Here is a 24,399-nt window from a genome sequence, read left to right on the forward strand (position 1 = left end):
AAAAATAGAAACCCTAACCCTAGTGAAGAAGGAATGTCATCACAATGAGGAGGATGCAAATATCAAGAGGGAATTAACTTCCTTCTCAAAAGACAAGTATCCTTTATCTCTCTTTTAATTGTCACTATTGTTGTTTTTATTGTTATTTAGTTTTTTTTTGTCAATATATCATGTGCTTGGTTGTAATAATTCTTCCATGACCTCCTAGTGAGGATTGCAGGTACATAGTAAAAGTTGCCAAGGCATTGAAATCATTTGGAATAAGTGGAAGAACAAATTAAAGCGAGTGAAAAGAAGTCTCTTTTTAAATCATGAGTTAAGTTAATAGATATTATATGAAATCTTAGTTCAGAGGGGGCTTGGTGATCAACAAATTTGAAGTATGTGAGAAACAGATAGCAGCAAAGAAACAATTGAATAGAAGGTCCTTGACAAGTCATTTGTTAGAGGGAGTAGTCAATACTTCCTCATGAACCATGTTTTAGCTTCAAGGAGAGTTCACCTCTATGTTTGAGATGACAGGTTGTCATTAATAACCAATATATTGAAAGACAATAGTGACAGAGGGAGCAGTCTAAATTACCGCAGTAGGGTAGGTCTTAGTTTGAGAGGGAGCACCAAGTTTGGGTGACCTAATAGCTTTTGTAATCCAGTGAAGGAAGAATAACAGTTTATTGTTGAGCCAAGATATGTTACTCAAAATGTGTTGAAGTACCAACATGGTGCAGTTGGTCATGGATGATTTGAGAATTATAGTTGCAGGTTTAAGAAGAGAGTTCTAAAGACAGAAAGAATTTGTTGCTTCAGTTTGGGCTCCATGAGACAAGTCATCCATTGCACTCAATATGGTAGAGGTTGATTATATTGCACCTAGATTGGCTAGTTAATAAGTTGCATTACTTCTAAGGCTACTTGCAAGTTTTTATCAAGTGCATGTGATGATCAGGATGAAAGACATGATGCAGAAGGAAGCAGTGAATCTCAAGTATATCTCCATTGATCAACATATAATTGATATGATGATGAAGCCTCTCTCTTAAGGGAAGTTTGTGTACTTTCACGACAAGCTTGGGCATGTGGATAATGCCTCTTTGGTTGAGAGTGAATGATGATTGCATCATGGATATCGATTCTACGTGTGTCATGTACTTTGATCATAATTAGGGATGTTACCCTTGTGTCAAGTACATTGACCGAAATTAGAGAGAATAGTTTGACAGATTACATAGTATCATGGACTAGCATTCTTCCTATTTCATGTACTTTGATCAGAATTAGGGAAGTTATCCTTGTATCAAGTACATTGACCTAAATTAAGAAGAATGGTCCGATGGACTGAAATTTTCCTGCGTCATTATATAATGACCTAATTAGGGTTGTAGTCCCTGTGTCACTTTGACTAGTATAAGAAAATGTTATGGCAGAGAACATTCATTCTCACTATGTCATTGTATAATAACCTGATTAGGTATGTTGTCCCTATGTCACTTTGACCTGGATTAGGAAGAATGGTCCCAGAGATTGTGGCCTTTGAGCATCATGCTATGATCTCTTTCTAGAGTGATATTTTTTTGGCATCGTGCTCTGGTCTCTTTCTAGAGTGAGCTTGTCTTGGTATCATGCTCTGGATACCAAATGATGCATATGTGCCATATGTCAGGGGTATTGACTAGGTTATGGCAGTGTGGTTGATGTTGGTGATTATAATATTGATGATGATGCTTATCTTTGTCTTGATGATCCTTCCTTATAGAAGTGTCAACTTGAGAACATCTTGATAGTCATAATGAATACCTCCATAGCCAAGAGGGAGTGTTGAAGAATCTAACTATGGTCGGTCTTCATTATGAAAAATTTGTACTTGTAAAATTATAAATTATATTTAGCATGTACTTCATGCATATTTATTATTTGATTTATCAAAAGAAAATTTATAAAGGAATGTTCTTCATGTCCTTTGGCAAAAGAAAGAAATTTGGATTTTGAAAATATGATTTTCCCTCCACAAGAAGACCAAGTCAACCCTTCTCTTGCACATGTCAACACAACCCCTTATGGCAAACGTTCAATCTTTAAGAAAGGCTATAAATTCAAGTGACTCATCCTCCCTTCATTAGAAATTGTAGCAAGAAAGGCTAAATTTGACTTGTGCCTTAGCCAAATTTAGTAAATCATTTTCCACATCAGTAGGACAGCTTGGAGGCAATTAACTAGTGTGACATGGGTCTTGTCACTTAGTTAGATCAGAAAATTTGAGTTAGTAGGCTTGGAGTTTAGTCGTGCATGTGTTGATTGCTAAATTTTATCAATTTAGTTCAATTATTTTCAGTTGTACTCTGTTAACTAGCCTCTAACAATTAATAGAGTCAATTGAAGGTCGATTGTGTAGTGAGACAACAGTCTAACTCAAAGATCTGTCAGTAAATTGATCAATCGGCCCAAAATATCCCATACATTCATGGAATTCAAATTTCCTAGTTGGAGTGGAGGAGACAAGGCTAGTGTAATAATTCGAGTGCACATTTTTTGCATGCAATCAAGAGATCAATTCCTTGGGAATTGCGCAATAAAATAGGAGGAAATTCCTATCTTTTAGGAGTTAATTTCCTCAGGAATTGCACAAGGGAATAAGAGGTTGTATGAGGTAGAAAGTGGCTAAGCGTTGGCTAGAAGTACTCATTCAGCAGTGAGAACAAATTTGCTTTTGTAGGTGGTGCTCAGAGCTGGAGAGTGAAATTATAATAGGTTCTTTATTCAACTGATTAATGCAAAAGATCGGAAGGGGTTTTCCCAATTGGGTTCTCCTGTAAATCATTGAGTACTTGTGGTTTTGATCGTTTCATGTCTATGCATGTGGTTATAAACTGTGATTTCCATTCCACAAATTAGTAGAGTAGAATTTGTGTCTCCTGATTTCAGTTTCATTTCTTGAGCAGTTGCAATTTCTATCAGATTTCTACATGATATCAAAGCCCTGAAATCACATTAGAGCCAATATTTCGAATTTGTCCCTCGGGAATTTCGAATTTGTAGGTTCAGTGTAAAATCTTTTCTTCATACTTAGGAGAATGTCTTTCAATAGATTGAGATTGGAGTATGCCCTAGAGGGTCGCTCTAATTTCATAGCCTGGAAAGATGGAATGTAAGGAATGCTTGATGATAATGATTTGTTAGAATATGTTATAAATGACATTGTGAAACCCCAACAATTAGCCAAATGGAAGAAGGATGTTGCAAAGGCCAAGAGAATTCTTCTAGAATGTGTGAGAGACCATGTGGTCTCAAATCTCCATGGAAAAGAAACACCATTTTATATATGGAAGACATTGAATGAGCTATTCAAAAATAACAGCGACCATAGAAAATTGGCCCTGAAAGACAAACTCTGAAACATTAGGATGCAGAAGAATGAATCTCTGGTCCAATACCTAAAAAGATTCACTCAAGTTCAAGTTGAGCTTGGAGGGAGTGGGGAGAATGTTGCAGAAGTTGATCTGGTAAGCCTAGCTCTTCTAGGCCTTCCAAAATCCTGGCACAGATACCAGGACTCTATGAATGTAAGGGAAAATTTACCAAATTGGGAAAGTTTGTGGTCTGATTTGGTACAATAAGAGATCGGGAAAAATACCAGAGATGGAGTATCATCCAGAGCAGAGGATTAAGAGAATTTTTCCTATGTTGGGAAGGGAAAGTAGGGACAAGGAAAGAAGACCCTGAGAAAACCTGAATCCAACCAAAATAATGGCAAGAAGAAAGACTTGAGAAAGATAAAATGTTTCCATTTCCATGAATATGAGCACTATGCAACAAAATATTCGCACAAGAAGTCTAACAAGAAGCCTTCAAGAGGAGCAAGAGGTGAAGCCCTGGCTTCACAATTTGAATAAGACTTCACCCTAATAACACACATGGTCATCACTGTTATGGGGAGTGTGTGGTACCTTGATTCTGGTACCTCGTTCCATATGACAGGGTGCAAGGAATTTTTAAGTAGCCATATGCATGTTGCATTATGGGGGTGACTAGAGGTACAGTGTTATAGGATTTGGTATTGTCGCATTTGAGAGAGAGAAATCATCTCCTCTTTGCCTCAAAGATGTTATGTTTGTACTTGGGCTGAAGAAGAACCTGACCTATGTAGAATTATTGGAGAATAGATGATATCATGTTATTTGTAGTAAGGGGGAAGCCTTTATGAGACACATAGTTACCATGCAAGCGAAGCAAATTGGATTTTGAGTTAAGAACCTATATAAAATTGAGGTGGGAGATTGCGTTGCGCTAAGCAGCAAGGCAGAAAAAGTGCAGAGTCAAGATGTTGGTGAACTCTAGCACAAGAGATTAGATCATTTACACCATGGTGCCTTAAAAATCATGCAGCAAATTACCACCGGTCTCCCTAAAGGCTCACTTGGCTAGCAGGATGTTTGCAAGGGTTGCACATTGGCGAAATATATCAAATATACCTTACATGGCTAAGATAGCAGAGAAAATGCAATCTTGCATTGAGTCCACTCTGATGTTTATGGAACCTTCTCAATAGCCTCCATAACAAAACATAAGTAATATGTAATTTGTATTGATGATTTCTCTAGAAAATGTTGGATTTTCTTCATGAGGAAAAAGGATGAAGTGTTTTCCAAATTTGTAGATTTTAACGTATTAGTTGAGAAGGAGACTAGGGAGAAGATGAGGGCTCTTAGGAGCGACAATGTAGGTGAATTTGTTTTGAATGCCTTCAAGGATTTATGTGCCAAAGAAGGTATTCGAAGAGAATTGATAGCACCCCATAACTCACAACATAATCAGGTAGATGAGAGGAAGAACAAGAGCATTGTTGGAGTTACAATAGTTATGTTGCATTATCAGGGGTTTCCATTGCATCTATGGGCAAAAGCATCTAACACAACAATTTACTTGCAGAACCAAAGTCGTCATAGAATACTTGGTATGATCACACTATTTGAGGAGGAAACTTGAGCCTACAACAAAGTTGGGAGTTTTTGTAGGATACACCGAAACTCCACACAATTACTAGGTGTATTTACCTTCACTGAGGATGACACTAGTGAGGAGAGAGGTCAAGTTTGATGAACAGAAGGTTATGATATGCTTTCTAGAATGAGAAATGCCACCAGAGCGGGAGCTTCTAGATCCAAAGGAAGAGCCTCGAGAAGTTGTGGAGTAGCCACAAATGGAATAGAGAGTAGGGCAACTGCAGACACCCATTCAACCAGAAACATCCAAAGAATGGAGAAAGAGAACCAGAGAAGTTGATATATTTTTGCAGGATGATAGGGAGAGTGTGGGAGCCCTTACATCAGTACATAGGCAAAGGAGGTCACCAGAGATGTACACTGGTTACATGGCTCTCATGACAAAGCTCATTGATTCAAGGCCTTCTTCATTTGAGGAAGCAGTTTCTCAACTTGTTTGGGTTTATGCCATGGTGTAAGAATACGAATCCATCATGAAGAATAGTGTATGGGAAGTGGTGTCGAGACTAGAAGGGAAATCATTGGTTGGTTCTAGATGGATCTATAAAGTGAAGCATGCAATTGATGGGAGCATTGAGAAGTACAAGGCCATATTTGAGGCCAAAGGATTTTCTCGAGTAGAGGGAGTTCAAAATGAGGAAACATTTGCCCCTGTGGCAAGGTATTCCTCCATTAGATCAATTCTTACATTTGTTATGCAGATAGGGTGGAAGATCCACTAGAGGGATGTGAAAATCTCTTTTCTCAATGGTGTTGTTGAGGAGAAAATTTAAATAGAGCAACCAGAAGGATTTGAGACATATGATCGGGATTCACATATGTGCAAACTTGGGAGAGCATTATATGGTCTCAAATAGGCACTCCAAACATGGTGCACTTGGATCGATAGTTATCTTAGTGGATTGGGCTTCACCAAAAGTGGAGCAGATGCGAACCTATATCACACTATTGTAGATGGTAAGTTGCTTATTCCTGTTTTGTATGTTGATGATTTAATATTGATAGGTGATGAGCAGTTGATATGCTCTTGCAAAGAGGATATTGCAAGGGAATTTGAGATGAAAGACATGGGCTTAATGCATTACTTCCTTGGGCTATAAGTATGGCAAAGTGATGGTGAATTGCTTGTGTCTCATGGGAAGTATGCCTATGAAACACTTCAAAGATTTTACATGGAGAATTTTAAGCCTATGGACACACTTATAGCTACAAATTGGAGGAAGGAGAATGCCACTTCAAGTGAAGAGGTTGAAGCTACCATCTACAAGCAGCTTGTGGGGTCTTTAATGTATCTTATGAATGCAATACCTTACATGTGTTATGCAGTAAACCATCTTAGTCAAGCTATGGTGAGGCCTACCATGTTGTATTGGAAGGGAGCAAATCATGTCTCATGATACCTCAAAGGCACTACGGAGTATGGATTATGGTATGGGAGGATAGAAGGAGTGAAGCTCCAAGGATTCATTGATGCGGATTGGGTAGGGAGTCCATCAGACAGGAAAAGTAGTTTTGGTGCTATCTTTAGTGTTGGATTTGCAGCTATTTCCTAGTATAGCAGGAACAAGAGGTCTATGGCACTCATCTTATTAAAGGTTGAATTTTTAGTTGCAAGTCAAACAACATGTGAGGCCATATTAATGAGGAAAATTATTATGGGTCTTTTTAGTCAGGTGATGGATCTGACAATGATTTATTGTGATATTTAGATTTGTATTAAACTCTCTGAGAATCCAGTATTTCATATCAGGTACCATCACTTGTGGGATTGTGTTCATAGGAGAATCATGATGTTATAGTACATTCCAACTGAGGAGAAGGATTACAATATCTTGACAAAGGCATTGTCAAGAGGCAAATTTGAATTCCACGGGTGTGGGATAGGGGTGGTGCCAAACCCCTTTCTTGCTAAGAGGGAGTCTTAGAAATTGTAGCAAGAAAGACTAAATTTGACTTGTGCCTTAGTCTTAGTAAATCAAATTTCCACATCAGCTAGACAACTTGGAGGCAGTTAACTAGTGAGACATGGCTCGTGTCACTCAATTAGATCAACAAATTCAAGTTATTGAGCTTGGATTCCAGTCATCCATGTGTTGATTGTTAAATTTTAGCAATCCAGTTCAGTTATTTTCAGTTGTATTCAGTTAACTGACCTCTAACAATTAATAGAAGCAATTGAAGGTCAATTGCACTGTGAGACAACAGATTTGTCAGTTGACTGATCAATCAGCCCAAAATAGCCTAGGCATGCATGGAATTCGAATTGCCTAGCTGGAGTGGAGGAGACAAGGCTAGTGTAAGATTAATTGTATACTAATTGAGTGTGTACTTTTTGCATGTAGTCAGGAGATCAATTCCTTGGGAATTGTGTGAGCAAACAGGAGGAAATTCCTATCTTTTAGGAGTTAATTTCCTCAGTAATTGCGCAAGGAAGTAGGAGGCTGGAGGAGGCAGAAAATAGTTAATTGTTGGCTAAAGGTACCCATTCAGCAGCGAGAACAATTTTTCTTTTGCAAGTGGTGCTCAGAGTTGGAGCATGCAATTGTAATAGTTTCTCTATTAAACTTATTGATGCAAAAGATCGGAAGGGTTTTTTCCTAGTTGGGTTCCCCTGTAAATCATTGAGTACTTGTGGTTTTTATTGTTGCATGTCTATGCATGTTGTTATAAACTATGATTTCTATTCTGCAGATTAGTAGAGTAGAATTTGTGTCTCCTATTTTCAGTTCAATTTCTTGAGCACTTCACATATATCACATCAAGCAATACATCTCTACAATATTTGAAGAAATTTAAGGAGTAAAGGAGGCCAAAAATAGATGTATAACAAGTGCTCTCCCTGCCCTCGCTTAAGCAAGTTCAAGGTATGAGTTTTTTGTGGAATGTTTCTGAGGCAGGGTCCAAAAGTTCTGAGATTTGTTCCTAAGGTAGAGGTTTCAAAATTCGCTCCTGAAGCAGAGGTTCTAAAATTTGTTCCTAAGGCAGAGGTTATGAGATTTGTTCCTAATGTAGAGTCTGGAAGTTTTGTGATTCATCTTTGAGGAAAAAGGTTGAAGTTCTATGGTTTATCTATGAGGAAAAGGATCGAATTGTCTATGTTATCTTTGTGATTGCAATAAGTTTTGTGAGGATTGACTTTGTTTCTTGAGTACAAGTAGAGATTTTCGCCCATGTTGGGCAATTGTCTTTTAATTTGACTTTGATGTCTCTCTTGTTGAATTGATTCTATAAGGAAATGATTGTTGGGTTTCCCCCCATGTGATTTTTTCCACGGTAAAATGTTATGCTCTTGCGTGGTTGTCTCTTTATGATCCTTATGATATTTTGTTTTATTGTTGATCTCCTCTATGTAATTTCTTTATGATGGAAAAAGTATCAAGAATAAGATTAAACTAATAAATACCATGGGAAGTAATTATCTAGATAGAGGATAGAAATCAGGAAAGGAGAATGAGGACTTCAGAGAAGTGCAGAGGAAGAAAAAAAGAGGGAACAGCAAGACACAGACGGACAAACAAAAAGGAATCCATATTATAGAATCCCAAAACAAGTTCCAAATATTACAGGATGAAGAAGTAGAAACAGAGGAGAACGAAGATGAGGAAATAGAAGGAATGGAAGTCATAAAGGAAAACGCAGATAAAGAGGCAGATCAAGTAGATAAAGGTCAAGAGAGGACAGAGAATCCAATAGAAAACCAAGAGGATCAACGAGGAATGGAAATAGACCCACAGAAAACAAAAGGAGAGGAAGAAGAACAAGTAATGACGAAGCTCTTGCAGGAATGGAAGAGGCTCGATGAAAGATTTATTCCAGAGGATCAGAAACAGATGTACAAAGAGGCCTTTCAAAGATACAAAGAGAAAAAAGGAATAACTGAAGATCGAAGAGGTGGGAAAATGGAGATGCAGGAAACACAAAATCTAGGAATGAGCAGTATTGGCAAGGGAGGCAAAAAAAGAGGTAGAAGAACAATGAGTGAAACAATTCAAGAAGTCGGAGAGATGTTAGTAAATTCAGGAAGAGTTATACCTCTCTCAGAGGTATTTCAAACCCCTCCGAAACTTTTGCGATGATCATCACAAGCTGGAACATAAGAGGCCTCAACAGTAGAGGCAAACAGAGGTATTTAAATGACAGACTGAAAAAAGATAAGCCCAACATAATGATAGTACAAGAAACAAAAATAAGTACTGAGAAAATGAGAGATATTTTGAATAGAAACAAGAATAGATATGAAATGATGGGACAGGATGCGATTGGGAGTGTGGGGGGTTTGGTAATAATTTGGAACCCTGAAGAAATACAATTAAGCAATTGGATAAGCTTTCCAAGAATTCTAACAGGAACTGCAAAGATAATAGGAACAACAGAGGAGGTTATTATAACAGGGGTTTACGGACCCCATACCCAAGGAGAACGGGAAAACTTTCTGCAAAATCTAAAAGCAGTGAGGAGTCTAATCCCTGGAAGGCAGTGGATAGTAGGAGGGGATTTCAATCTGATTAAAAGCTTAGCGGAGAAAAGAGGAGGGCTAAGGAGAATGGATAAAGCAATGGAACAGTTCGGAGATATGATAAGGGAGCAGAGACTGATCGATATTCAAACTATAAATGGAAACCATACTTGGAACAACCGAAGAGGGGGAGTTAATCAAATTGCTTCACGACTTGATAGGTTCTTAATTTCCGAACAAATAATGATGAAAGATGTTTTCATAGAAGCCACAATTCTTCCGGTTGCAGGATCGGATCACTGGCCGATTAAAATGGAAATAGATCTCAAGCAAAGACCAAATAACAAACCTTTTAGATTTGAAGCATTTTGGCTCAGAAATGAGGGGCTGATAGAGAAACTTGAAGAATGGTGGAGGAAGAGTGAACAAAAAGGGAAAAATAAAATGCACACCTTCCAACTCAAATTAAAGGAGCTGAAAGACAAAATAAAAAAGTGGAATAAAGAAGAATTTGGAAATATACTGGAAGAGAAACAGCGCCTAGAGCAAAGAATGGAAGAGCTGCAACAGATGGATATTCTAGAAGGTATACAGGAAGATAGAATAAAGGAAGAAGGAATTATAATAAACCAGCTAGAAGAGAGAAGGAAACAAGAAGAGATCTTATGGAGACAGAAGTCAAGGGTTCAGTGGCTTAGAGAAGGGGAAAGGAATACTAAGTTCTTCCATAAAGCAATGATACAACATAGACAAATAAATAGAATTTTCTCCATAAAAAAACAAGAAGGTCAGCGAGTCCTCCAGCATGAAGAAATTGAAAAAGTTCTGGTTAATCATTTCAAAAACTTACTAAAGGAAAACTGAATGTGTAATACCATGTATGCGGCACGTATAATAATAACAAGTAAATAAAAATATATGTTCAAACATTAAAAAATTAAAAATATGACAAAACATCTTGTCCTGACCATGAACCACACTTGTTAGTTCAAAATGCGTCAACAAATGAATTTTGATGTGACTATCGCCAAAAGCCTGTCTCAAAAATTTGATATGGATCACAGAAGCCTCAATTTGACAAAGAGAGCGGAAAGAAGGGTGTTATCTTAGAAGCCTAAGGCCCAAGACCTAACGCAATGTGGTAGAGTTTTCCTACCATATATTCAAGGAGTGACATATAAGATTGCCAAAATCCTGAGAAGGAAAGACATAATCACACAGTTCTCAACCTGGAACAATTAAACAAGTATGAGGTCTGTCAAGGATGATATTGATAGATATCAACTCAAAGGAGTTTATAAAATTGATTGTTCTTGTGGCAAAAGTTACATTGGTGAAACAGGTCGTTCTTTGCAGAAAATACTGAAAGAACATGGAGCTGATATTAAGAATAGAAGATCTCGTACTTCGGCCCTTGCGGAGCATTCCTCAAAAACAAAACATCAAGTTTGTTTGGAAAACACCTCAATTATTGCAAGAGAAGAGCAATATCAAAGAAGGAAGATCAGGGAGGCTCTTGAGATTATAAAACATCCACAGAATCTCAACAGGGACAATGGTATTGAGATCAGTGGAAGTTGGCTTCCCTTAATTAGGGGATTAGAACCACCAAAACATCCCAGGTAATCAAGTAGCTGTTTTCCTCTCCTGTCCTTATAACTATCTAATCTTATATTATATTAGTAATACATAAGAATAAAATAAAAATAAATATTATTATTAAGTTTTATAAATTATCATTTAAATATAAAGATGATTTATAATAATAATAATAATAATTTATTTATAATAATAATAATGATGATGATTATTAATTATTTATAATAATAATTATTTTTAATTATAATATCTACTAATTGATTAATTTATCAAAACTATCTAATCTTATATTATTAAAGAAATTAAAATAAAACTATTATTCTTAATAATAATTATCATTATTATTGAATATTTATAATAATAATTATCATTTAATCATAAAAATTAAAAACAAAAACGAAAAAATTATAATAATAATAATGATTATTAATTATTTATAATAAAAATAAAAATTAGTTTTTGATTATATTTTTTTAGAATTAAAAACATAATAACTAAAAATTTTAAACTATATAAAATCTATTCAATTAATTAACTAACATTATTATCGATTATTAAATATTTATAATTAATAATAATAATAATTTATTTATGATAATTATAATAATAATAATGATTATTTAAAAAAATTAATACAAAAATTAATTTAAAAATTTAAAAATTTTAAACCATATAAAATCTATTCAATTAATTCACTAAGTAATCACATCATTTAATACAAAATCTATTAATAATAACAAAATTAAAAACAATTTACTAAAAGATTAGAATAAAATGTTATTAATTATTATAAATTAAAATAATAATAATTTAAATATATTAAATATTTTTATCAAATTCATTCAATTAATAACTATTACAATATTCAACTAATATGAAATCTATTAAAGAATAATAGGAAGCAATTTATTTAAAGATTATCATAAAAACTTCTATCGCTGTTAATAATTATTAAAAATTAAAATTAAAATTAATAGCCGACCTTCATCTCCAAAAAAATAAATAAATAAATAAATATTTTCTTTTAACTATTTATCCTATCACAAAGCTTTTCTTTTATCATCATTTAAATTGGTCCTGATGACGGATCCCAGTTGGGATTATTCATTCAATTAATTAACTATTACAATATTCAACTAATATGAAATCTTTTTTTTTCATTTTTTTTTTTTTTTTTTTTTTTTTTTTTTAAGCTGTGGTTCACGGTCACTGAGTGGCCGCTACATCCACGGTAAATATCGGGGTAGTTCCACCTGAAGGGATCTGCCCGTCGGCCAATCTTAACAAGCCTAACCCCGAGGGCGTCGAGGAGATTTGACCCCGTGACCTCCCAACTGGGAAAGTGCTTAGCAACGGGAACTCGACCATTTGAGCTATCCCTTGGGGCTAACTAATATGAAATCTATTAAAAAATAATAAGAAGCAATTTATTTAAAGATTATCATAAAAACTTTTATTGCCGTTAATAATTATTAAAAATTAAAATTAAAATTAATAGTCGACCTTCATCTCCAAAAAAAAAAAAAAAATCAAATATTTTCTTTTAACTATTTATCCTATCACAAAGCTCTTCTTCTATCATCATTCAGATTGGTCTTGATGATGGATCCCTGTTGGGATTTGAAACATTGACAAATATGGTTTCTACTATGGATACTCCAAGACTAAACTCAAAATAATAATAATTACAAAATATTTAAAATAAATAAATAAAAGTCTCGCCCTCTATGGTGGAAGAAGCCGGTCTAACCAGCTCGGTCGCAATAACCTAGCAACCTCAGCGCACGCCCCTCAAAGACGCAGTCAGAAAACGATGAGGACATTTGTTCAAGAGGCAGAAAGGGCGTACAGAGAAGGCACTGATGAGGATATCTGCAGGCTCATTAATGAACTAGAAGAAAACGTAATGGAGGAAGATTCAGAGCTTGAAATGGAAGAATGGGGGAACCTCATTCCGGACCCAGGTAACACCAGGGGACAGATGACGTTATATAAACAAGCTTTGCATGTTTATTGGGTGTTGAAACGCTTACTAGCTAAGGCGTTGGAGCAAGTTGCAGGCGAAATGGTGGAATTGGCCCAAGGCATGCCTAATATGAAGAAGGAAATGAAGAACCTTCAAATCACTATGATCATGCAGGATAGCAAGCTGGATGAAATCCAGCAACAGTTGAAGCAGCTTATTCCAGCGAAGAGAGAAGCGGAAGCATCACCCGAGCTTGTGGAAGAATGACATTTTTTAGTTCTTGCAGATGTTTACCATGTTGATTTTCTGAAGCTAGTTTTCCATTTTCCTGTTTGTTATCATGACTGTCAGACATATGCTTAGTATTTTTTGTTGCGAAGTTTATTTAGCTTGGATTGATAGACTTACTCATTTTTGCTACTGGATGGCTTATATTAATTTGAGGTGGCCAACAGACTCGGTTTCCCATCTGGGCGGGTTGAGGCCACCAAAACGATGTACATGGCTTAACCTGATTTTATGTGAATAGAAAAGGAAAGGCACCACCTCAGTTTACAAAAAAAAAAAAAAAGTCTCGCCCTCGCCTAAGGCTCATGGGGTTGTGGATGGCAAGGGGAGCTACATGAATCAGCCTTCACCTGCCCAAAGTCCATGGGTCTGCAGGCCTCGGCAGGGGAGCTGCGTGAATCGGCCTTGCCATGACCAAATTCTGTGAGGCCGCGTTTTTTATTTATTTTTTTAAATGTTTTTTTTGTAATTTAATTTAATTTTAATTATTTTATTTAATGTAATTTCGCCCAGAAATTATTTGGTATAAATCATCAATCACATGATGTTTTTTTTTTCAATTCAATTTTTTTAATGGTTTTTTTTTTATTTTTTTTAAAATATTATTTTTATTATTATTTTTTTTTTGGCGTGGTTCACGGACACCTTCGGTCAGCGGGTGGCGCTACGTCCACGAGGAAAATCTAGGGCGAAACGCCCCTCGGCCTATATGCAAGACCTGACCCCAAGAGCTTTCGGGAATTGACCCTGTGACCTCCCAAATGGCGAGGCCCTGACTTGACCGATTGAGCTAACTCTTGGGGCTAAATATTTTTATTATTTATTATTTTCAATGATTTTTAAATTTAATTATATTCTTTTAATTTTTTATGATTTTTATTTTTATTTTTAAATATATATTTTTAATTGTATGTTTAATTTTATTTTGTTATTTTTACTTAGAATTTTATGTGAATCATCTTTTTGCAAAAAAAAATTCAGATGTCGTCATTTTTTTAATATAAAATTCAAAAAAAATTGTTATTTTTCCAACTTTTTTTATTCTTTCTTTTCATAAAAAAATTATTTAACATGTCATTTTCTAGTGAAAAGGTAGTGAAATCCATATTTTTTTAATTATATCTATATGCAAAATGTGTAATTTTTGTCGAGTGTTTAAAATTATTATTTTTAGTGACAATTATTTTATGTGTATTGAAGTATTAATTAATGATATATAAATATATAAAAAATCTTAACCTCAAAATATTAATGTTATTTTTTTTTAACTTTGCAAAAAAAAAAAAAAAAAAAATTCATTATAAGAAAAAAGACATCAAAGAAAAACAAAAAACACATGTTTGGAAAACCCTTAAAAAACAAACATCTTAGGACGAAAAACAAGAAGAGGAATAAGACAACTTGAAAAATGGTTAAATAATCAACATTTAAAAAAAAATGCATACTTAGGACATAAGAAAATTTAAGTGTCAAAAATATGCCTTAAAAAAATGTTGATGTTTTTCAAAATTTGCATGAAAATCACCAATATTTAAAAAAAAATATTCACACTTAATACATTAAAAAATTTAAAGTGTCAAAAATAAGCCCTCTAAAAAAGGGGTTGATGTTGCATCAACACTTTTCAAAATCAACATGAAAATCACTAACATTTTAAAAAAAATGTTCATACTTGATACATAAGAAAATTTAAAGCGTCAAAATTATGCTCCGAAAAAAGAAGGTGTATTTTGAATCAATGCTATTCAAAATAAAATGATTTTTTGCTACCTCAAAAGATGGGTACTTGGTACAATTCTCATTTTATAGTTTACAGTGTTGCCAACTAAACATCTCTTTTAGTGCCTCGGTTGGTGAACCTACTACTCACACTCCTCATGTCCATGTTCCCACCTTTGAGGTAAATTCTATTAAATCCACCTCGAATAAGAATTCTCTGCAACCAGGAGGTAAAAAGAAAAAGAATAAGTCCAAGGTTACAAGGGGCATCATAAACCCAAGACAATATTGGGATTGGTACCAAAGGGAAGAAGAAGAAAAATCATTTTCCTTACAAGATTTGTGGGGATGATCATCTTACTCATGAGTGCCCCCGGATGGATGAGATTCATCGATATTTCTCGCAGCAATGTACTTGTTAACCTTTTGTTTTCACGAATCCTTTTCTGGACCAACAACAACACATGGTTGCAAATCCTCCACCACCTCAACAAGGGGGAGTGGGGTCAACTCTTCTAATGCCTCACCTTCAACGCAAGATATATTTATGGTTAAGTTAGGCATCCATTTACAAACTAGAGCTCATAATTACGAAAATTCCTACAGTGGAACTTCTACCTCGAAGCCTGCGACCCATCCTACACTAGATGGTCAACTTTATTTCAATAAGCCATTGCTAAACCTTATGTCGTGCCCACCTAAGGGTGCCCTTTGAAAGACTACGCACAATCCCAAAGCAAAAGCCACTCACAGTTGTAACATTTCTGAGGATCTAGCCCAGGCTCTAGTTGTTATGTCTGATTTGAAGTGTTGCAAAGTTGCTCAATGCAATGAAGGCACTTTTGTCAGCGATTGGAGGGGTGGGTCCCTCATATTCTAATATAATTATGTTCCATCCTTCATTTTGGAAACCTCATCTTCCACATTATTTAGCCTTCCAGATAATGGTCTATGGTTTTGGACAACGAGTTCATATGATAGTTTTTTATGAAGGGGCATCGCCCCTAATAATGTTGTTGAAGTGTTGGAAAGATCTTACTTCTCCCACTTTGCTTGCACCTCAATCAACATTTAATGCCTTTGATGGGCACAACTTGCAACTTCGAGGGGTGTTTTCAGCTTTGCCTATAGAGCTAGGGGGAAAATGATCTTTTTTCAGGTCAAGGTCATTGATGCACCATTAAGTTATAACCTCCTACTTGGGCTAAGTTGGTTCTATGCTATGAGCATTCTCATGTATTCACTATTTCACATCATGATGTTCCCCCATGAAAGTAAGATAGTCATTATTGACGGGTGAGAATTTTGCAAGGATGATCTTCGATTTCACGATATTTTGTTGGTCCCTTTTGTAGGTGATTCCAACACTCTTGCTGAGAGTATTGGGGTGGGAATGTTCAAAGAATCCTCATTTATGGGCACATTACCCCTTGCTCCATTGGATGCATGTCCATCTACTTCTATGATTAACATGATCTCTTTTGTCACTATTGAATCCCTTGGACCTCCTGATCCTCGAGCGGTGCCTACGGAAGATGAATCTCATGGGGGTTGATGGGCCTCCAAATTAGACACAAATTAAGGCCCATTTAACCTTTCTTAGGCACATGAAGGCTATATTAAATCTCTCTTTCTACATTTATAATATTTTTTTATCTTTAACATGTTCTTAGGAAGGTTTAGAGATAATTACATATTATATGCCTAATATTATTTATGTTTGCAGAATACTGAGTAAATTCTGAATGAGATAATAATAGGAACTTGCTCCCTACTACAAGATGGGCCAAGATTGGATAATAAATGAATTGAATATCATGAAATTATTGATAAATTCTGGAGCTCCGCTGATTAAGAAAATCTAGGAATGTATTCTCTGTTATTTAATGCAAATTCCTAGTGTTGGGAACTAAATCCATTTTTTGAGGGATTTTGGAGGGGAAAGTTGCCTCCTTTCAAGGAGAATGCTTCCTCATCACTTTGTATAAGTACCAATTCGAATTTTCCTCTAGGGGCATGTATTTCTTAGTCTTCTTGTGGAGAAAACTTGTTATTTAGTAGCTCCACTTTCATTTCTAGCAGAGATGTACTTGGATTGATTCAAATAATGAAGTTTGGTGTCATTTTTAGCTTCTAAATCTTGGTTTCCTTCATAGGACTCTGAGTATCCTTGGCTTGGCCATCTCAGGAGTCTCAAATCCCTCTTGTACAATTTATTTATTTCCTTTGAATGTTTTTTTCACTTGCATCTCTTATTTATGCATTTACTATTCATGCTTATTTTGTTGTAGGTCATATTGGTTAAATGCTTTAAGTGAGTTGTTTTGCAAGTTATTTACAGAATCACAAGCATGATGCATCCTTGGAACAATTTTGAAAAGTCATATTCATCATTGAGCTACTTGGATTGGTTTACTAATTCACAAATCCAGAAATTATGGAAGTCCCTCATAGCAAAATAATAGTAATTTTCTGTTATTTTTTAGAATGTGTTAATGAGCTTGAGTTGATTCCACTTGTATTGAGTCATAAAAACATTCAATTTAATAATAAAAAATTACCCCATATCATTTGCACTTGATTAGGTTAGGCAGTTGATGGATTAACTAGCTCACTAGTTCTTGAATTTCCGGTTTTTAGAGTCGTAATTTTCTGCTATTTTTTAGAACGTGTTAACAAGGGTATTTTGGAGTGATTCCACTTGGAACAGAGTCCTAGGAAATCCTACTCAATCACAAAAAATTTACCATTTCATTTGAATTTGATTTACTTAGGCATTTGACAAGTTATCTCACTCCAATAACAATCTTGACACTCCTATAACATCCTTGTAGCACTCTTGTAACAGTCTTGTAGTACTCCTATAGCACGTGTAACTTGACCAGATTTTCTCCAAAAGCTTGGTTTTTGTCTCTTAGGCTTGAATAATGACCCCTAGGCTATAAATCAATGATTGAGGAAGACCAAAGACCACTTAGGATTTTATTTTTTACCCCTGCAACACATCTCAACAATTGGGATTAATGAACAAATTTATGAATTGGATAGCACAATAATGATTTCCTTAATTTCTGCCTAAAGTATCTAATGAACTCCGTCATTGGGTCTAACCTTTCTGGAATGTAGTGATTGATTACATTATCTTTCTTTCATGCATGTTAGATTAGTTTACTTTCTTTATTCTTAAACTAGGGTTTCTATTTCAAGCACTATTATTTCCATTCCATAGATTAGGTTTCATTTTCAATACAGATTTTACATTTTGCAATTATGTTAGTGTTTGATTTCATGATATTCATGTCATTGCATCGGATCAATGAAAGAAGGACACATTGCATGTTGCACATATAGTGTCGACACCTCTTATAGCCTTGGGAGTTGCAACATTCTTGTTGAAATTGATCCAGGTGGATATTGGTGGTCACCCGCCTATTCCACACCTAGACCCCCCAATCAGTTGCATATGTTTCCTTGTTCATTTTAGCATTTACTATTTTTAGCAATTTTTTGGGTCCTAAACTTCTAGAGCAGTTTTGACCCCCTAAACGACATTTCTTGGGGTCTGTAGCAAGCTTGTTCTTCTATGTAGGGCATGTGACGAAACCTGTAGTACTCGGAGAGACCTTTCTAACAAGGTATCGTACGCGCTAAATGGAGATAATATGACCAAGTTATGACCCCGAGAAGTTGGCTGCCCAACTAACCCCAACGGGGCCCACAAACTCTTGGCGTTACATCTCCTAGGGTTAGGGTTTTCTCATGTTTTCCAATAATAAATAGGCCCTTGAGCCTCATTGTAACACAATCCAGAGGCATGTAGCCGCGACTTCTCTTCTCAGAAATAAGCCACCCGCGCCCGAGCTATCTTATTTCCACTCTGTTTGTAAGCATAGTTTGGTATTTTTCTATTAATGAAATGAAGTGTTTTTCTGTTGCATCTCTGCATTTATGATTATATATGTAAGTTGTTTGTTCTTTTTTAAGTTCAGATCAGCAATATGGAGGCTCATCAGGGGAAAAATTCCACCTTTTGTGGAAACGATCACCTATTCAGTGATCCAACCACCACCTAATGATACGGGTAAGAAACTCCATCCTAATACAGAATATGATTAGAATATTATACCCACACGGGTCATCACTCTGTCACTTTTACATGACTCCCTCGATATTGAGTTTCCTTCAGATAAGGCCATCTTGGAGGTCATGGCTTCACAATATAAGCTAAGGGAATCAATGGAGATTGGCACTCAAACTCTTGAATTGATCCAGGGGCCATTTCTTGAGTCATCTAATGAAGTGCCAACCTTAGATCAAGTCAAGTCAAGGATTTCTAACATTGAACTTGCCATTAGATTATCCACCCTAACCTCCCTCGTCGACAAATGTCTCATACCCTCTTCATGTCTTGATCATCATTATAAAGGAGTTTTCTTAGCTCGTGATAACATTCACCCTTTATGTCCTCAGGTCATTACTAATAATGCTATGGTTCTAGGCCATCCTTGGAACCATCAACCATTAGGAACTTGGAGCATCAATAAGATGTTGCATGGCCCCACGATGGTGTGCGCTATGTTGCCAACCACCACACATGGGTTCATACATTATAATCCTTGACCTGTGCTTGGAAGTGGACACTACATTTCATAACATATTAGACTGTGTCATGCCTTGTATATATATGGATATATTTCTAATATATATATATATATATATATATATATGTATTTTTTATTGTTGCTTTGAGGTATATCATTGAAATTGGCATATAGGACTAGGATTCATCGATCTTGTCATTGCATTATTGGCCTTTTCCATCACCATTTCAGATTTCCTTAGGGCCCACCCTGTTAAGTTGCAACATTACCCACTCCTTTTTACACGCCAAAACTTATGCAGTAGAGCCTACCCTCCATGGGCACCCTAGAATAACACTCGATTGTTATTTTAGTGCCCATGTTGTAGTTATTCATAGGTTCGGGGATCCTCTTAAGTATCCACCGTGACATCAAATTTGAGCCTCATGCCTCTCTTTGTCTATCATTTATGGTTATCACCCTATAGGGGGTCCCCACACTTTTTATCATGTTGCTTTATGGTCGCCTATGCTCATGGTCCTCAATGTCTTGCTAGATGTTGTCATACAAATGCTTGCCTTCATTTTGCTCGCCAAATTTGTAGTCATGCTCGACCTCTTTCCATTGTATTAGCCTTGCCTCCATCTCACACCCTTCCTTCACCTTTCAGAGAGATATTTGCCATGAGTGGATTTCCATTGCCAGCCACTTCGCCACTGCTTCCTTCTTTGCTTAGGTTGGTTCTATCAATCACCCTCGAAACAAGATGCATAACATTACACCACTTGTCTCTCTACAACGAGTTTCCTTTTGGCTTTCTTTTCATGCTTGTTAAATAATGAAAATCCTGAGCTCCTTTTGCTATATTTTCGTGCTCGTTAAATCTATACGAAAATGTCAAGTCTGTTTTGGTCTTATTTTCATGACTTGTTAAACTCATGAAAATCCCAAGCTTATTTTTCTACCATATTTTCATGTTCGTAAAACCTATATGAAAACACCGAGTTATTTCCATCTTTTCCTACTCATTAATTAAATTGATAGTCAGTGAGCAAGCTCTTTTCCATTCTCAAGCTTTCTAAAACATGAGAAGGACACAAGTGTACTTTTATCTCTTTTTCAACCTTTGAATAAACTTATGAAAAAGGAACCTATTGAGCTTACTTGTGTTCTCTTTTATGCTCATTAAATTATGAAGGGGATCCACTATACAAAAACGGGTGGAAGCCTTTTTCACTTACGCATCTTTGTCTTGGAAATTGTATGTTACCCTTGAACACCACACTTGTTTGAGTGTTACCCTTACAGTTGGTTTTTTCCAAACTTTTGAATCACACCTTCAACTTGATTCAAGTAACTCTATTAATAACATCTTCTGGAGAAAATCGCATAAAAAATATTCTTATCAACGCGTTTCAAACCATCCAATGTGGTTCATCTCAAGTAACTCTGTTGATTGAGTTAATATCTCATCTGATAGGTTACCCTTCTAGTCTATGGGCTTTGGTGATGCTTCCTACGTCATCATCATGTATGTTGGTCTTATTTAGTCTATGATACCAAATTCACTATTGTGTCACGTTGTTATATGCTTAAGGGATGTATTAGTCAAGAGTTAGCCATCTACATCTATCATCATACCTTTTGTCGTCCATCCCTGAGTCAGTTGTACATAAAATCTTCATTTGCTATCATCAAAGACCTTATCTTGGTGTCAATTTCTTGTCGATGATGGGGGATACATTAAGTCCCTCCGTCAATGGATCTCTTCTCGTTGACTTCAACACTTTATCCAAGATGTAAATCTAGAAACAGTCTAGTACGATGGAGCTTGCAGTCATTAGTGGCAAGTTACCTCGCAGTTTGCATTAGGTTTTCATCATTGGCCAATGTTAATCGATTTTGCGAAGTGCTTGACTTTAAATCATTCATTCACACTCTGTAGATTGTGCTAGGTACCTTGGGAACCATTTTCATTATTAGTGGTCTCCCTCACATCTGTTAATGGGACACATCAATACCTGGTAATTAGATGGTCTCCCTACATGCTCAACTTCAACTCATTCATTCGCATGTAGTAGAGTCATACCATCAAGAAGTGTCAAAGACCTTGGGGCATTGAGGCCACTTCACTCATGATCATTTCCTCCCCCAAGTTGTGATTGGAGAATATATTATGTACTTTGAGGGCCATCATTGGGGGCACTCACATCAGTGTCCAACCCTATTGATAGCTATTGTGCCAGAGATCTACATTGTATCATGACTAGTCCTTGATGACATCAGTCCACAATATGTTGTGTGGGAATCTATGTTCTCTTTTATCAGTACTGAGTATGGGTATGCCTACCTCAGGGATGTACTTATTTATGTATCTGACTATACTTTTGAGTCTCTACAAGCCTCTTATATGTGGTCTCTTTCTACCTCAATCATTGGTTTACTTATTGTAATATATTTCGACCATCAAATTCTATTTTGACCTCATTCATCAGGGGGCATTTGCTATAACTAACAAATCTACCCCTATGGTCTATAAGAAAATCACATCCATTGCCAAGTCAGAGGATCAAAATGTGATTGGTGAAACATCAGATAAAAGTGTTTTTTGAGGGATCAACGCTCCTACCTAGTGGTGAGGACCAAACAATAAGGCCTAGTAGCCCTCCTGCCTAGTTGTGGGGACTGAAGTATTAGCTCATTAATGCCCTCTCTACATTTGATTTCTGAAATAGTGTGAAAGTTTGACTGGATGAGCTTGGATTTGTTCCAGTTTAACTACTTTTATTAAAATAATCATTGACATGGTCTATCTTAATCATCATCTATGATATAGTCAAGAAAGTGTCTAGGTTCAATGAAGGTCAATCACGTGGAAAATCTATATAAACAAAGCTCTTCATGAGTCATAGGGAGAAGAAATGAACTATGCCAAAATGTTGCCAGAGTTGTGGCCGCGATAAACTTATGCATGTAGATGCACACCATGTTGGCATTGTAGTATTGGCATTGATGTCAACAAGTTCGTGGTCATACTTTTCATATTCATGTATGATGGATGTTTGGCTTGGTGTAATATTGGTTGGCACTGATGTATTAACAGTGAGATGGTTGTGTTGGCATTAATTTCAACTCTTGAGGTCATACACTTATGTTAACCTCATGATGGTTTGGCTTGATGGTAGCATGTTGGTCAAGGAGGAGTTGGCATGTGCATTGATGGACAAGTCATGATGATTGTATATGGTGTTGCTATAGGTAGAGGATGTTGCGACAGATTGATCATATAGTCTACATGTGATGGTGATGGCTAATGACATAATAGTTGAGTTGTCAACTAGGTCTTTGTTAGGTCTTCATGCCTATGCTCATGAGGATGACTTGTGGTAGTGATATGATGGCTTGATGATGGTGCTATAGACTTATTTTCAAGTGTATAAGAGGTGTTGCAGCTTGTTCAGAGTTTTGATGTAGATTGGAGGACTTGTTGTCATACTTTCCAACCTTGTTTGTTGGCCCTTGTAGGTCAACTTGGCAGTGACACTTGGGAGGTATGTTTGATCTACTTGTAGATTTTTTAGATTCCATGTCAGAGGTCTGGAGGCTAGTTTAGCTACTGGAGAAGATGATCCAACATGTGGCAGAGGTTTTGAGCTAAAGGCATGGAGTTTTCCCTCATCTTTAGCCATAGTCACATGGAGCCAAACCTATGGGAGTGGATGGAAGGCTCTAGTCATTGGCAGAGCAATCTATGGGAGAAATTATAGGTCTCAATTGCATGGGTCTAGTTTCATGTATGCGACTGAGGGATTTCACGACACTTTCTCTGCATCCCTCGCGCTATTCGGAAGGAATTAGCTTGGAAATTCCTAGAGGCTTCCAGAAAAAGTGAAAAAGGTCAGAAATGGTTTGAAAAGCTACTATCATGATGTGAATGCATTTAGTGACCAAGTTGAGGTGTTAGTGGATTGATTTGGTCCAATTCGTACACCTTTTATCCTAGCCCCAAGCCCAATTTCGCCCTATAGGTTTTATATACTTGATCTTAGAGTTGTGTATTAAATGATTTTGAGTAGAAGGTTTCTGAACGTAAGTGAGAAGGCTGCAGTGTAGAAGTGTATGCTTCAGACGTATTGGAGAGTGTAGATGCTTTATTCTATGAGTTTTAATGATTAAATAGTGAGTAGATTTGAATCATGTTGCAGAATAGATCAGATTTGATGTTGTTGGAGTATAGATCATATTTGATGTTGATGGAGTAGAGATCGTTTGGAGAAGTTTTGTATGTTTCTGGAGTATATGTTGGTGTCCTTCACACTTTTTTTTTGGAGCTGCTATTACATTTGGTGCATAGCCTTAGTGTTGTATGTTTCTAATTGTAGTATGCAGCAATTATATTCAGATGTGAGGGTTTGATATTGTTGGTATCAAATTTATTGTGGCCACAATTTTTCTATTGGAGAGCACATGTTTTTGTGGATTTTGTTTTATATTTGATTTGATGATAACTTGTTACTTAGAGCATGTACGCAGAGTTGATTACTTATTGAACATAGTGTCCTTGATCTAGTTTGAAAATAGATGAAAGGAGTTCTTCATAATGGTGAGGAGCAGTGACTTCATGGAGGTGGAACATTGATATTGAAGCATCAGGGAAAGGAACAAGTTTCTCAATCTAATGGTAGTTGAATAGTCCAGTCGGAGTTGAGCAAGGATCGATTGGTAGTGGTGGCTTTCAGGGAATGATATTTCGTACATTCGTAGAGAACAAAGTCTTTTGAGCTTATCAATAGT

Source organism: Pinus tabuliformis, chromosome 9, assembly GCF_031772625.1.
Source record: "Pinus tabuliformis cultivar Carrire ecotype Pingquan chromosome 9, CPIR1, whole genome shotgun sequence".
In the NCBI taxonomy this organism is placed as follows: Eukaryota; Viridiplantae; Streptophyta; class Pinopsida; order Pinales; family Pinaceae; genus Pinus; species Pinus tabuliformis.